A 12924-nucleotide genomic window follows, 5' to 3' on the forward strand; every position below is an offset into this window, starting at 1 on the left:
ACAGAGGCACTGCTGTCTCGGCGTGGGGTTTGGGGGGCTGGTCCCTGGCTCTAGTCCTTCTTTGCTGAGCTCACTGCTCTGCCGCTCCCGTTTGCCTCGGCCTCTCCCTGCAGGCGAGGCCCGCTGCTCCCCGTCTCCTTCCCGGAGAGCCCAGGGTCCCTCTCAGGAGCTCCACAGTGGTCTCCTCCTCCTCTTCACCTGCGGGAACGACAAGAGCCAGGACTCAGCTGACGACACGTTTAGAAACTCCACTCCAACTAGCTCAAGTAACCAGCAAACTGGAAGGTGCAGACAGGCTTGGAAAGGCTTGATCCGACGCCATGACAGGCTCTCCCGCTCTCGCTCCCGCCCTCTCATTTTGCCCCGACGCTCCTCTGGGCTTTACGTGATGGGGATGCTCAGGTGCTGGGAAAGCCGGCCCTGGCAGCTCCAGCTTTAGTCTCACTCTGCGGGTCAGAAGGGAGGAAAACCTCCCTTCCACCAGACTCTGAAATCTCTAGGAGACTTGGATGGGTGCTGCCTGGACCACACTGCCCCCCTTCAGTGGGGAAGGGAGAGTGCAGACAAACAGGGTGCCAGTAACTGCCCCCTCTGCAGTGACTGTGGTCCTTTTTTTGTGTTGCTCACCCAGGTCACCTGGACCTCCAACTGCCTGGCACATAACAGGGGCCCCATAAAATGTTTTCTTATGGAATTAAATGGACACTTAATTACCTCCAGCCACCCTGGCTTTCCTGAATATGTACGCATAACCCCTTCCTCTAAGTTAAGCCTGCCTTCCAGAGAGGCCAGGGGCTCTCCTCCATGGGTCTTTATTCTTTTGGGTTTCTGGGTTGCGGGGATATTTGAGGGGGAGGGTTGGGGGATGGTGGTGGCAGTCATAGCAGTTCTGTGACATAAAGGTGCTGTCTGCTTGGGCACGTGTTTGCTGTCCCGTGTCAGGCATCCTCCCCAGAGCCACCTTCCAATGCTGAGCTAACCCCGAGGGTCACGGAGCGTTTGTCCGATGAAGGCTATCGTGGTTCCGTCTCCCTTGTCCTCGCCTCTTCTTTTTCCCTCTCCTCCTGGGGATTTGGCATGGAAGCAGGAGGGGCCCCCCAACCGTACCTGCTAATAGCATCGCAGAGCCTTCCCGCCAATCCCAGATGCTAGCCATCGTCACCCAGCCTGTGTCCGAAACCACCAGGGCCACTCTGTTCTTCTTAAGTGTGAGGGCTGTTAGGATTCGGAAAGTCAGAGCTGTCTATGGCTTGTTCTATGAATTTGCTTTTTCTTCTACAAAAAGGAAAAGGAAATTGTTTGTTCCTAAGAACTACGAAGGATGCTGGAGACATTTGGATAAACCTGCTTTTCTGTGAGCTCAAGATGGTAACTTAATCTGACAAACAGGATCATTAATTTATCAAAAGCGATGCATTCCACTTGAGACAAGTTATTAATCTAGAACACCATAGATGGCACCCTTTCTGGTCAGATACATGTAGCTTAGCAAGTTCTAGTAATAAATCACATCTTTACCTCTTGCCAAAAGAAAAGTCTATTTTTTGATATTGTTTAGAGAAGAAAACCACATATTGATTTTTAAATATATGTGAATAACCTAAGTCCCCAAACTCAGCTATGATACAGCAAAGAATAAAAAGAAATAAATGGAAAATAAATGGAAGTCGGCAGGGACAAAGGAAGAAAAGCTCCAGGAAAAAAACCACTAACTTGCTGACAACAAAAAAGTGCATCTCAGATGAAGGTGTTACCAGAAGCATTGTAGACGCCTTCCTTTGGCCCTTAGACGACCCCTTCCTTTGGTGAGTGAAAATGAAGAAACAATTATTACTTTCATTTCCTTCTGGAAAAGAATCAGTGGTTCATGTCCTGTAGTGACTCTAGGTGGGAGAAGGAGGAACACGGCAGGGGTGAGAGATGCTGGGTGCAGACAGAAGCATGAGAAATTTGTTCTCGGTGATATTAGTGGGGTCCCCAGTTCCTCTCCCAGCTGGGCGCAGGAGGTGACTTTTACGGCACCCAGATATCATTCTGCTGGGAAGAATTAAAGAAGGACACGCCTCTGGCTTCATCGCTCGTGCCAGGGTGGACAGAGACACAGAGCATTTCCTAGACAGCTAGCGGGGCTTTGCAGCTGTGAACCCAGCAGTTCTCCCAGAGCCTAATCATAAAGGTTCTCAGGAGTAGTGCGTGATTATAAACAACTGCCAGATAGAAGGGAAGATTTTGAGACGTGGCTGCATCCGTGTCTCCTACTATTACTCCTTTCTCTTTTTCCTCTCCCTTCTTTTCCATCATATGACTTCTCTCACCATCAGCCCTCCCAGATCGTGACTGAACACGCCTACAACAAAGAGTAGTTCACTTTGCCATCATTTTTGCTGAGCAAGGACTCTGGCACCAGACCCCCTGATCCCTATTCTGGCTCTGCCATTTACTAGCTGTGTGACCTTGGGCAAGTCACTTACTCTCTCTGTGCCTCATTTTCCTCATCTGAAAAGGGGGGTAATAGTAATAACGTAGCTTCTGAACAGTGCCGCTCTGAAGAGCCAGTTAATAAGTGAAATGTGCTTGGGGTGGGGCTGGGAATATAATGAGTCATTTAAGTACCTGATAAATAAAGTCAAGAGGAAGTTCACCTTCAAAAATAACTTAAAAGAATTTCAGATAACATGTCTGTGGTACAGGAAGTCAGAAAACGTGTAAGCAAGAACAGGGGTCCTGCCCTGGGCTGAGGTTCCCAAGGTGCCCAGGGAGCTGCAGGAAGGAAGCTGTAAGCTCACAGTCGCACCCCAAGCCTCACAGACCCGGCAAATATGCGTCCCAAATGCATTCTCACTTCAGGTGCTGTGGGGCTCGTCCACCCAGCGGGAGAGGGTCCCTGTCTCTCTGTCTCTCTCCTGGTGCAGGAATTTCTCAGGGTAGGTCTACTGGTCTTTGTTCTCTATTCTGTTTCCTTTCTTTTTCTTTTAATTCTTAACACAGGCTTTGATGCATTTAATTAATTTTTTTTGTAGCTAGAGTTGCATAATTTTTTTTTAATATGCATCGCATTATGATACTGACTAGCAGAGCACAGCCTTTAAAAAACAGGGGACCTGGGAACCAAAGCGAGCTTGTCAAACAGCCACCCGGTCCGCTGGGGAGGAGAAGAACAAGGCCTGAGCTTTGGGGTCCTGGGCAGCTGCGAGTCCAGGAGGGCAGGGAGGAGGAGGGCTACTAGGTGGCTGTCTGGTGAGGGTGGGGAGGGCTGGGGATGGACATTATTGGGGGCACGGTTAGAGCAGAGGATTAAAAACTCCTTGCAGTGGAATGGGGAGTGTGTCCCCGTGTCTGCTGCACAACCCCGGGGCTGTGAGAGCTCCAACCGCAGGCTTGCGAGAAATCCTCCAACCCAAGGGCAGAAGTGGACGGAATGACTCTGCGACCGAGACTCTGGCTTCTCCGCATGCAGGGGTGACACTGTGCTGCTGGCTGAAGAAGCAAGCATGGAGTCTGGGCAGTGGGGCACAAGGGACCTTGCTGGAGGTGACCCCAGGGACAGTGAGGGGAAGGTGAGGGAGTGACAGAGGAGGGCGTGCCTGTGTGGGGCAACACTCCAGGGATCCAGGAGCTGGGCCAGCGAGATGCCACTTCTGTGACCCTGTGGAAAAGGTGGGTGAGGGTCTATCTGAAATTTTTGTTTTCAAAAAAAATTTTGGGGGTGGTTGGAGGTAATTAGGTTTGTTTATTTATTTAGTATTATTTTTAATGGAGGTACCAGGAATTGAACTCAGGACCTCCGGCATGCTAAGCACTGCATTCTTTTTCTTTTTCTTTCTTTTCCTTTTCCTTTTTCTTCTTCTTTTCCTTTTTCTTTTTCTTCTTCTTCTTCTTTTTCTTTTTCTTTCTTTCTTTTTCTTTTTCTCCTGTCGGTAAGTGATCTGAGGATCCTTGCCAGACTGACTTGTCCTGCACTCTGCTGGGGAACTGCACACTTCAGGACACTAGGAAAACCCTTAGCACCTGAACCGTGGGAGAGTGATCTTTGAATGAATGGAAGAGTGGGCGATATGAATTTATCCAATTCCTGCACCCCAGAGAGTAACAAGGGGGGAAAAAGGTGTAAAGCTATATTCTGATACAAGCACGCGTAAACAAGTCTATCCCTGAAACGTCTGTAAAGCAAGTTGTGAATGAGGAGGGAGGTCAGGAGCGCGCGGACTGAGCTCAGGTTCCCACAGCCTGAGGATGGAAAGCGCAGAAGGAAGCATCAGAAGGCTGTGGATATGCGACGGTGTAATTTATCCGCTAACTCAATACAATTCTAAGAGTATATTGTAATGATGAAAATTATTGACTGAAAATTTGGTTTCTTACATTGATGGATATACGATACAGTTCTATTTCAAAAATGCTTTTTATAAGAAAACTCTTCTTTAAAAAACACTTCTTGAAAAATAAAAATGTACATTGAAGAAAAAATTAAAAAGAATTTCTCTATGCTGATTTGAACATTAAAAATCATAGAAGCAGAATAATTATCCTTGGCACATAGTCACCTGCTTTAATCAGTTTCTTAACTGCATCTATCTGTGTCACTTACTTTCTGAAGATTCTTTGCTTTTTTTTTTTTTTTTTTTAGTGTGGTCTTATTATTTTAAATCTTTCTGCAATATTGCCTACTATCTTTAAACTTGTTTTTTTTTTGTTTGTTTGTTTGTTTTTTTAATAGAAGTACTGGGGATTGAACTCAGGACCTTGTGCATGCTAAGCATGTGCTCTACCACTGAGCTATGCCCTCCCCACCTCTTTAAACTTGTATTTGAAGGTCAATTAATTCTAAATATTGACATCCTTCATTGACACTTTTCTATAGATAATAAAATTTTTAATTAAGAAAATACTCTATACAGCTGCTTATGTCTTTGGTAAGCTCAGATCATTTTCTGCTAAATGGAGAATATTTTCAATTCTAATTCCTTTTGCATTGAATATGTAAATACATCAGCCAAATATTCACACAGGTGCTTTTTCTGCCTCTATTTGGAGTGATTTTCTTTGACAACATTTTTCCAAGACCAGATTTGCCAAGTAAGTTACCTCTGCTATGATTCTTCTATGTTTTGCCAAATTTAGTTGCTACAAAAATCATAGCCTTTCTCAGTTTCATTCCGTTCCAGTAAAATGAAAATTATCTAGTTAAAAATAAGAGCTCCATGAAAAGGCTCCAAATATTCCAAAACTCAAGCAAATCTCATGCCTTGTTTGAGTTCTTATCATTTAATTTATTTAAAGCCTCCATTGTTTCTGGGAAGATAGATTTATTGTCTTCCTTTTTGCAAGTCTTCTTTTGATTAAATGCAATTTTCTGAAAATATCAAAAGCTCTAAAAGAAGTTTTTGGTGCTCTGTGCATTGATTTCTGGGAGTAAAGATTTCCAAGTGATTTTGAAAAAAAAAGAAGAATCTCAAATTTAGAGACTTACAGAAGACTTCAGTATCATTGCCAAACATTTAGATGAACTTACAAATTAATTCTTAAAATGTTTAACTATTTCCAATATCTGATTAATGATGGCCAATAAAGAGAGAAAGTTCATACTGACCTGCTGAATTATTTTTTAATCTACATCATCTTTGTACAATTAAATTTTATAATTGAGTTGCTCTGTATAGATAAATATCATATACAAATAACACTTTGTCGACTGAAATAAATGCATAGCCTAAAAGTTGAGAGCTGTGTTTTATTTAGCAGACATTTCTGAAGACTAGAGTCTGGGATGACAGCCTCTCAGATCACTCTGAGGGACTGCTCTGAAAAGGTAGGGGAGGAGCCAGGATATATAGGAGTTTTACAACAAAGAACGCGTAGTTGGAACATTAAAAGATTACTTGTTAACTGAAGAAAACCAGACATCTCAAGTTAAAGAATTTAGAGCTTTTTTATGTATGGGAGGGAGCAAATGTTTGGGCTCATTGAAATCATTCCTTTGACAAGCACCCAGCTATCTAGGGCCAGTGTCCTGTCCTTTCTTATTCTGTGTCCCCTCAGGGTGCACCATGTGAGTGGCTGCAGAGGCCGGGCTGCAGGCTGGTCTTCACTGGGGTGGGAGGGGGGAGGGGGGAGGTCATGGAAACGGCTGATGACTTGATGGCTTCAGCATTCTTTGTTCACTGGTAGGGTTTGCAGTATTTTTTGTTCACAACTTATATGTGGAATCTAAAACAAATGGCACAAATGAACTTATTTTCAAAAAAAACAAACTCACAGACATACAAAATAAACTTATGGTTACCAAAGGGGAAAGGATGGGGAGGGATAAATTAGGAGTTTGGAATTAGCAGATACAAACTATACAAACTACTATAAACAGAATAGAAACAACAAGGTCCTTCTGTATAGCACAGGGACTGGTAATGATGAAAAAATATATATATATATATAACTAAATCACTATGCTGTACACAAAAACTGACACAACATTGTAAATCAACTATACTTCAATTAAAAAAACAAACTAACTAACTAAAAGGATGGGAAAATATTGCATGAAAATGGAACCAAAAGAGAGCCAAGGGTATCTATACTTATATTATACAAAAGAGACTATAAGTCAGAAACTGTAACAAGAGATAGAGAAGGTCATTATATGATGATAAAGTAGTCAATTCATCAAAAGGATATAACAATTATAAATATATATGCAGTCAACATCAGAATACCAAAAATACTAAGCAAATAATAACAGGTGTGAAGGGAGAAGGAGAAAATAATACAGTTACAGCAGGAGACCTCAATAACTCACATTCAACAATGAACAGACAATTCAGACAGAATTATTGGACTTGAACTATACTTTAGATCAAATTGACAACAGACATACACAAAACATTCCATCCAACAGAAGCAGAAACACTCTTCTCAAGTGCACATGAAACATTCCCCAGGTTAGATCACATGCTAGGTCACAAAACAAGTCTGAGAAATTTTTAAGAAAATTGAAATCATACTAAATATCTTTTTCAACCACAAAGATATGAAGCTACAAATTAATAATAGGAAGAACACTGGAAAATTCACTAATATGTGCAAATTAAACAGCACTCTTGAATAGACAATGAGTAAAAAAAGAAATCAAAAGAGAAATAAAAATATGATATTCCCCTTTCATCCATGGGGGAATCTCCAAGACCCCTAGTAGATGCTTGAAACTGTGCAGAGTACTGAACCTTATATATCCCATGTTTTTCTTATACTCCTACCTATAATTAATTTATAAATTAGGCACAGTAAGAGGTTAACAACAGTAACCAATAATAAAAACAATTATAACAATTTGATGTATTAAAAGTTATGTGAATGTGGTCTCCCCCATCTCTAAAAATATCTTTTTACACAACTTTAATGCCTTTTCCCTTTAACTAAGCACTTTTCCTGCACTGTGGCAGTTAACTTTTGCAGGTTTAGGTATGACAGCAAAACTAGCATGAATTTCTTTCTTTTTTCTTCACAATCTCACGATAGAAGATTCATTCTTACCGTAGATCTTAGCAATCTCAGCATGCAATTCTTTTTCTTTCCTTATTATGTTGAAAACTTTTGCCTTTTCATTTCAAGGAAGTACTTTATGACTTCTCTTCTCTCTTCTTTATATCCAAATTGTCAGCATCACTACTCTTGTGCTTTGGGGACATCTTTAAGTAAAATAAGGGTGACTTGAACACAAATACTGCAATATTGCAACAGTCGATCTGCTAACCAAAATGGCTACAAAGTGACTAACAGAAGGGATATGCTGAAAAACTGGGTGATTCCTGTCCCGGACAAGACAGAGCAGAACATTGCAAAATTTCATCTCACTACTAATAATGAGACACAATTTAAAACTTATGAATGATTTATTTCTGGAATTTTTCTCTTAAAATTTTCAGACCATGTTTGACTGTGGGTAACTGAAACTGTGGAAAGTAAATCCACATATAAGGGGGAACTAGTGTATCTTAAACAAACAAAAATACAAGCACAACATGCCAAAATTTATGGGATGCAGCAAAAGCAGTCTAAGAGGGAAGTTTATTACAATAAGTGCCTACATTGAAAAAAAGAAAGGAGAGGGGAGGTAAAACTCAAGTGGCAGAGTGTGGGCTTAGCATGCATGAGGTCCTGGGTTCAATCTCTAGTACCTCCTCTAAAAATAAATAGATAAGTAAGATAAATAAATAAAGCAAATTACCCCCCCAAAATAAATAAAAATAAAAATATTTTTTAAAATTAAAAAAAAAATCAGAGCACTGCTAGGGTGTGTGTAGGTGTGTGTGTGTGTGTGTGTGTGTATGCACACACAAGCACACATATTAAACACTTAGGGGGAGGTCATAGCTCAGTGGTAGAGCACATGCTTAGCATGCATGAGGTCCTGGGTGCAATCCCCAGTACATCCTCCAAAAAGAAATAAAATAAACCTAATTACCTTACCCCCTCAAAAATTTTTTTAAAAGGACAACCTCAAATAAACAGCCCAACTGTACACCTGAAGGCACTAGAAAAACTAGAACAAACTAAGCCCAAAGTTAGCAAAAAGAAGGAAATAATTAAGATTGGAGCAGGAACAAATGAAATAGAGGCAAGAAAAAATAGAAAAAAAATGAATGAAAATAAGCTGTTTTTTTTTTTAAAGAGATCAACAAAATCAACAAATCTTTAACTAGAATATGAAAAAGGGGAAAGATGCAAATAGATAAAATCAGAAATGAAAGAGGATACTTTATAACTGAACCACAGAAATACAACGGATCATAAGAGACCCCTATGAACAATTCTATGCCAAAAATTGGATAATCTATGTGAAATGGATATATCCCTGGAAACATACAACCTACCAAGACCGAATCACGAATAGAAAATCTGAACAGGCCATTAATGAGTAAAGAGGTTGAATCAATAATCAAGAACCTCCCAACAAAAAAAAGTCCAGAACCAGCTTGTTTCCTGGTGAATTCTACCAAACATTTAAAGAATTAATTCCATTCCTTCTCAGCCTCTTTCAAAAAATAGAAGAAGAGGGAACACTTGTAGAATGAACAGTTCATTCTACAAGGCCAGCATTACCCTGACACCATGCCAGATAAAGACAGTACAAGAAAAGAAAACTATGGGGCAATGTCCCTGATGAATATAGATGCAAAAATTCTCAACAAAACACTAGCAAACTGAATTCAACCACACATTAAAAGGATCATACGCCATGATCAAGTGGGATTCATCCCTGGGATGCAAGGATGGCTCAACAGTGCACATCAATAAACAAGACACACCACATTAATAGAACAAAAGATAAACATTACATGATAATTTCAATAGACACAGGAAAAGCTTTTTACAAAATTCAACATCCAAAAAGTCTCAACAAAGTGGGTGTGGAGGGAACATACCTCAACATTATAAAAAGACCATATGTGACAAACGTAGGCAGCATTAGGCTTAATGGTGAGAAGCTGAAAGAACTTTCTCTAAGATCAGGAACAGGACATAGTTGCCAATTCTTGTCACTTTTATTCAATATTGTATTGGAAATCCTAGCCACAGCAACGAGATAAGAGGAAGATAAAAGAAATCCAAACTGGAAAGAAAGAAGTAAAACTGTCATAGTTTGTAGATGACATGATAGAAAATCCTAAAGATGTGACCAAAAACTATTAGAACTAATAAATGAATGCAGTCAAGTTGCAGGATACACAATTAATACTCAGAAATATATGGTGTTTCTATACACTAATAACAAACTCTCAGAAAGAGAAACTAAGAAAACAAATAAGACCTAAATAACAGATTACAGAGTTAATGGATTGGAAGGTTTGATATTGTCAAGATATAAACCCTCCCCAAACAGATTAGTCAATTCAATGAGATTCCGAACAAAATCTTTACAGTCTGCTCTGCTGCTCCATCTTGTTATAATTAATCTAAAATTATAGATTAATTACAAGTGGGCCAAAACAAAGTAGATGAATTTGTTCTATCAGATGTTTAAGACTTATCACAAGGCTATAATATTTAGGAAAGTGTGATACTGGTTCAGAGATAGACATATAGCCCATTGAGATGGAAAAGAGAACCCAGTAACTTCCCAACTTACATATGGACACTTGATTTATGACAATCTTGGCACTGCAGAGGAATGGGAAAGTGCAGTGTCTTTAATAAATGGGAACAGGATAGCTGAATATCCATTTGGGAAAAGGACTCCTTCCATAAAACATAAATAGAAATTAATTCCATTTCAGTGGTATCTCTAAATGTGAAAAACAAAAAACAAGGCTTTTAGAAAATAATCTATGAAGATCGTTTCATGAATTCACAGTAGGGAAAACTTAAGACACTAAAAGCACTAGCCACGAAGGAAAAGACTGATAAATTGGATTTCATTATATTTAAGAACTTCTGTTCATTAGCAGATACCATGAAAAGACTAAAAATGCAAGCCACAAAATGTGAAGATATTTCAATACTAATGTAACCAATAAAGAGCATATATCTAAAAGACGTAAATTATTTCTATATACTGGTAAGAAAAAGACATATCACCTACTAAAAGAAACGAGCAGGTGACTTGAAAGGGCAAGTCACAAAAGAGACTATCTGAATGGCAGATAAGCTTATCTTCAACCTCACTGGTAATCAAGGAAATGCAGTTGAAATGTACAATAATATACTTCTAATCACACTCCCAAATGCCTAAAATTATAAAGAGATAACACCGATGTTAATGAGGATGTGGGAAGCATCAGGCACCCCTGCGACTGCTAGTGAGAGTGTAAGTCAGCACAGCTTTGGAAAACAAATCATTATCTATAAAAGCTGAATATATGCATGGCTTTGACCTGGCATTTTCACCCCTAGTTATATATGCAACAGAAATGCATGCAGAGTCACAGCAAGAGACTGCACAGAAATGTTCATAGCATTATGCTTATAATAGCCCCAAACTGGAAACAATCAAAATGGACATCAAGAGTAGATGAACAGACAAGAGAACGGATGAATATTCCTACCACAAAATGTATTCATAGTACAGCAGTGAAACGAACAAATCACAGCTACATGAGACGTGAGGAAATCTCACAAGCAAGGTGGGGCATAAGAACTCAGATACAAGTGAGTAAAACTGTATCATTCTATTTATGCAGTTGAACAAATAGGAAATATAAAAATAGTGTTAGGAGTGAGGATAGTGGTTAGATTTGGAGGAAGAATACAATGATTGGACCAAGGCATGGAGGGTGATTCTGGGTGCTGCAATGTTCTTGTTCTTGACCTGGATCAGGTTACACTGTTGCTTGCTTTGTGGTGATTTACTGTGCTGTACAATGTTTGTTGTGTGCACCTTTCAGAATGGCAATAAACATATATCTTGGGTTGGGTTTTTTTTTTAAGGCATTGGATGTAAGGGCAGAAAAAGAAAGTGGATAACTCCCTATCATTTCCAGTTTCCAATCACAATCAGATAGCTCCAGGATGTCTGAATAAAGGCAAAGAGGTGCTCCCTTTGAGAACAGGCTGACCATGAATACCCTTTCTATGCTTATTTTTGGAAGATTACAAAATAACACAAGCTCATTATAGAAGATTAGACATGTATAGTAAAATTTGAAAAAGCAGTAATTTTAGTGTCTTATCAACCAGAAGCCATCACTGCTCACAATTTGATTATTTCCTTTTAGATTTTTTCTTTGCATTTTTCTATACTTGTCATCCTATAATAGTTTAAAAAATCAACCTTTTTTCTTTCCTTTGTGAACTGAATACTTTATTCAAAATATATACACATAGCCGAGAATAAATTGTAGCTTCTCCAGAGGCACTCTTTTTTTAACACTTTTTTATTGATTTATAATCATTTTACAATGTTGTGTCAAATTCCAGTGTAGAGCACAATTTTTCAGTTATACATGAACAGATATATATTCATTGTCACATTTTTTTCTCTGTGAGCTACCATAAGATCTTGTGTATATTTCCCTGTGCTTTATAGTATAATCTTGTTTATCTATTCTACAATTTTGAAATCCCGTCTATCCCTTCCCATCCTCCACCCCCTTGGCAACCACAAGTTAGTATTCTATGTCTATGAGTCTATTTCTGTTTTGTATTTATGCTTTGTTTTTCTTGTTTTTGTTTTTTAGATTCCACATATGAGCGATCTCATATGGTATTTTTCTTTCTCTTTCTGGCTTACTTCACTTAGAATGACATTCTCCAGGAGCATCCATGTTGCTGCAAATGGCGTTATGTTGTCAGTTTTTATGGCTGAATAGTATTCCATTGTATAAATATACCACTTCTTCTTTATCCAGTCATCCATTGATGGACATTTAGGCTGTTTCCATGTTTTGGCTATTGTAAATAGTGCTGCTATGAACATTGGGGTGCAGGTGTTATCCTGAAGTAGGGTTCCTTCTGGATATAAGCCCAGGAGTGGGATTCCTTGGTCATATGGTAAGTCTATTCCTAGTCATTTGAGTAATCTCCATACTGTTTTGCACAGTGGCTGCACCAAACTGCATTCCCACCAGCAGTGTAGGAGGGTTCCCCTTTCTCCACAGCCTCTCCAGCATTTGTCATTTGTGGATTTTTGAATGATGGCCATTCTGACTGGTGTGAGGTGATACCTCATTGTAGTTTTGATTTGCATTTCTCTGATAACTAGTGATATTGAGCATTTTTCCATGTGCCTATTGATCATTTGTATTTCTTTCTTGGAGAATTGCTTGTTCAGGTCTTTGCCCATCTTTGGATTGGGTTGTTTGGTTGTTTCTTATTAAGTCTTATGAGCTGCTTATATATTCTGGAGATCAAGCCTTTGTCGGTTTTATTTGCAAAGATTTTCTCCCATTCCGTAGGTTGTCTTTTTGTTTTACTTATGGTTTCCTTTGCTGT

Source organism: Camelus ferus, chromosome 11 (assembly GCF_009834535.1).
Source record: "Camelus ferus isolate YT-003-E chromosome 11, BCGSAC_Cfer_1.0, whole genome shotgun sequence".
NCBI classification, from domain to species: Eukaryota; Metazoa; Chordata; class Mammalia; order Artiodactyla; family Camelidae; genus Camelus; species Camelus ferus.